Source organism: Convolutriloba macropyga, chromosome 9, assembly GCF_964194025.1.
Source record: "Convolutriloba macropyga chromosome 9, txConMacr16.3, whole genome shotgun sequence".
In the NCBI taxonomy this organism is placed as follows: domain Eukaryota; kingdom Metazoa; phylum Xenacoelomorpha; order Acoela; family Convolutidae; genus Convolutriloba; species Convolutriloba macropyga.
The window spans coordinates 2,434,275-2,438,270 of record NC_134476.1 but is presented as its reverse complement, the minus strand read 5'-3'; the positions used below and the strand labels follow the sequence as shown (position 1 = coordinate 2,438,270).

General features: G+C 35.9%; 1 long non-coding RNA gene across 1 annotated transcript; it reads right to left on the bottom strand.

The window, feature by feature from the left end:
- Window positions 1-3,088: 3,088 nt before the first annotated feature.
- LOC142345959 (uncharacterized) lies at window positions 3,089-3,670 on the bottom strand. The gene is made up of 4 exons (XR_012759366.1): window positions 3,516-3,670; window positions 3,392-3,452; window positions 3,235-3,300; window positions 3,089-3,131 (listed from the first exon to the last, which is right to left on the bottom strand). It is a non-coding gene; the product is annotated as an uncharacterized LOC142345959 (long non-coding RNA).
- Window positions 3,671-3,996: the final 326 nt, after the last annotated feature.

The window sequence follows — 3,996 nt, the reverse complement described above, 5'->3', positions numbered from 1 at the left end:
CATTTCCGGGTTAGAATTTGAGTTGCTGTGGTAACAAAAGCAAACAGAAAAGTTTCGGACCTTCAATAAACAGCAGGCCGAGTCTAACCTCAACAAACTTGGTCACTGACTAACACTATGGTTTAACGATTAGCGCGCTGTACTGTAAATCTGGTTTCAATTGATTTTAGACCTCGAGGCACTAAATTTTTCCGTAACTGCTCATGTCTTTACCTTTTAAGTTTAACTTTAGTCAAAAACTAATTGATGGAAAACTTGATTCTGTTCTGAAAAAATTACAAAATCATACTTGCCTCTTCTTGCCCTCATAGCTCACAGGAAAATGTTGAAGCTCTAATCCAGCTTTCGGAAACACTGAAGTTATGATTTCAAAGGGAAAAATTTGAAATGGAAACAGATTCCAAAACAGCCAAAAAAAATCCTTGAAAGTTTGTTTTCTTCAAAAATCATTGTTGTTTTTGTTGAATCAAACAAAAAAATTGATTTTGTTCTGAGTGAAAGCAACCATTCCCAGGTTTAGGTCCAGACCCAAATTGAGCTATGATCAGACTATGCAGACTGAAATGACCTCTGATCAGACTTTCCAGGCCGAATTTACCTCTGATCAGACCTTCCAGACCAAATTGATCTCTGATCAGACTTTCCAGACCAAAATGTCCTCTGAGCAGACCGAACCCAGACCATTGTCCAGACTACAGTGCGCTTATGATCAGACTCAAATTCAGACCATTGTCCAGACTATAATCAGACTATGATCAGACCAACTTCAGACTATGGTCCAGACTCAATTTAAGACCATTGCTCAGACCTTAATCAGACTATGATCAGACTCAAGTGCGCTCAAAATAGTCTGATCAGAGAAAGATTTTAATTATGAACAAATCTCTTAATTTTGCTATAATATATTCATTTCATAAAAACTGGTGTTTTCAGTATTAAAATAATCTAAGGAAAAGCCAATTCTGAAAATTTTGCTAATGAAAACGAAACCTAACTGTTGAGAAAAAAATTTATTTACCATACCCCTTAGTTCACATTTCTGACTCAATGGATGAACTTAGACAGCTTTCCACAAGAAACGTCGTGGTCTTAAGTAAATCAAAATTTCCTCTTGCGGGACCGGCATTTGCTATCAGCTGGACTCCTTGTTTCTGATCAGAGTCATCGGACTTTAGATGAATCTGTGATCGGAACGCTGCTTCATTAGTGCCTATTGGCAGAGCCAACATCCCTCAATAAAAAAAAACAGAAAAATCGAAAAAATAATGCACTCGAAATCAGACCTTCCAGACCGAATTGACCTCTGATCAGACCGAACCCAGACCATGGTCCAGACTATAAAGACTATGATCAGACCGTCCAGACCGTATTGACCTCTGATCAGACCGAACCCAGACCATGGTCCAGACTATAAAGACTATGATCAGACCGTCCAGACCGTATTGCTCTCTGATCAGACCGAAATCAGACCATGGTCCAGACTATTGTGCGCTCGAACCGCTTTCCAGACCCTGTAATTTCGGTCTGGGAACACAGGGGTGTGCGCTCGACTGGGTCTGATCATAGCTCAATTTGGGTCTGGACCAAAACCTGGGTTGAGCCAAAATTTGATTGAGGTTTTTATAAACACTTTTAACAGGACTAAATTGTAATTCGGATTATATCAGGATGTAAAATACAACAAAGATTTTCTTGAAATTTTTGTTTGGTGTGCAAAACATATCAAATGGTTGGGGCGGTAAGCTGATTATCGGACAACTAAAATCTTTTTCTCACAAATGTACAAGCTCAGCTTTCAGAACTTAACCTGATTAAACTTTTTTCTTTTGCATGCTTGTGCCACAGGCTGGACCCTAGTACCAGCACAAATCAGCGCTGAATCCTTAAATCCCGATATTAACTCAGAAAATCAGTTCTGAATCAGTACATTTACAGTCCATTTATAGGTTTCTATGGGCAGGACAAATTCAGAAAAACTTTTTAATTCATGATTTTGTACTTGACACAATAGAACTTGATTTTTATCATGATCAGACAAAATTCATGCAAAATTGAAATTTTCGATTGTAGCAAAAAAAAATTCGAGCATGATGAAATTGCATGCAAAACGGCGTCCTCCAAGCCTTAAGGACACGTTACCCACCTTTAACTACGATTAAATCAGCAGAAGAACACATCTCAGCCTAACCCCCCCCCCACCGCCCGCCCGCACCGCTCAACCAGCAACAAACCATCTGATTACAAATTTGATTTTTCAGCGTTCGGCTTCAGTTTGGTTTTCGAGTTTACGAATCTTTATTTCCTTTGTTTACGAATCTTAATTTTGTTTCTAATTGAAATTTTTTGAGAAAGAAGTAGTGGGCGACCACAAGTTTGGCCAACTCGTGTCTGCCATAAGATTTCTAACTCCTTCATTATATCTTTAATACTTTCTGAGTCAAGTTTTTGCACATTTCAAGCACTTCTACAATAAAAATTGCAGGTCAGCGGGATTTCATTTGACACGTTCGTAAATTTATTTTTTCATCTATAAAATAAATCAATTCAGCGACTGTTATTTTCAGACAACTGAATTCAACTTTTTATATAGAAAATGCTTGTCAAGAAAGAGTTATGAGTTGATTTCGTTAAAGAATCGAAGACACCGGAAGCGAGCGAAATTGTCTTCAGAAGGAAAAGTTGCTGCAAACAATTCAGCTATCTTTGTATAGAGCATCCCGCATTGGAACAATTGAGATAATAATCGATTTTATAGCGGTTTTCATTAAAAAAAACTTATCAACAAAATCCCTTCTACGGCCTCAATCTGGGACCATTTTATCGATTTAAATCCTCTTAAATCCATTTACTTATATTGAAAAAAATGGATTATAGTCGTTTAAAGAACATTTGAAATGGATTTAAATTGAGCTACGAAGACTCCCTTAAATAGATTATTATCTCCGCTCAGTGAAAAAAGTAATATAATTATAAATTAACATTTGATTTATTTTGAAAGTTTTAATTTAAAGTTTCAAGTCCATCAGTTTTCCATCAGTTTCAGTCCTTCCGCTCCATGTGATACCTTCGGAACAGCAAGTCCATTGGCCCAACAGGTGCCCAGATGAAGAAACTGAAGTGAAGATCTGCATCTAAAATAGAGGACAAAATGCTGTAGAACCTTGTTTAAAAATAGCAAATTTTTTCAAATAGTGTAAAACAAGCAAAATTTTCGAATAAAATAATGGATAATACCTGCAGAGAAGATGTCAGAGGTGGATTGAATGTCAAAGGCAGATTGAGGAAACAGAGGATCTGCATCTAAAATAGAGAACAAAATGCCGTCAAACGTTAAAAATTTTTCAAATACTGTAAAATTAGCAAAGTTTTTGGTTAAAATAATGGATTTTACCTGCATAGAAGATGTCAAAGGTAGATTGAGTGTACTCATTCTTTGAAATAGATTTTCGAATCTAAACAAGGTCTCACACTAAAAATTGGCCAAACAGAAAAAATTGAATTGATAATGAACTCACCGAACTGCAGAAGAACTATATAAACTCGAAAGCTCAGATTAATCAAAATCATCATAGCTTGCAATTGTCAGCTATGCCATTAGCTTAAGAAACAGAAAAGCCAAAAAAACTGTCCTTGTAACATTTATAAGGTGATGAATATTTGTAAAGCCAAATTCAATCTATGAAAAGAAAACATATGAAGCCAAAAAATGTAAAGCCAAATGTAAAGTCAAATTCAATCTGAAAAGAAAACATATGAAGCAAAAAAATGTAAAGCCAAATTAAATCTGAAAAGAAAACATATGAAGCCAAAAAATATAAAGCCAAATTTGGGATTGAAATAACAATAACTAAACGACGAAATCATGCGCGATTATGTTGCGTGTTTATTCTAGCAGTTTTGTTTTCGCAAAGTTAAATTTTGCTCATTTCTGATTGGCTAAAAATCGGTCGCGAGCAAATAAGACAACTCTTAAATCGCTTTAAATCCGTTTAAAAA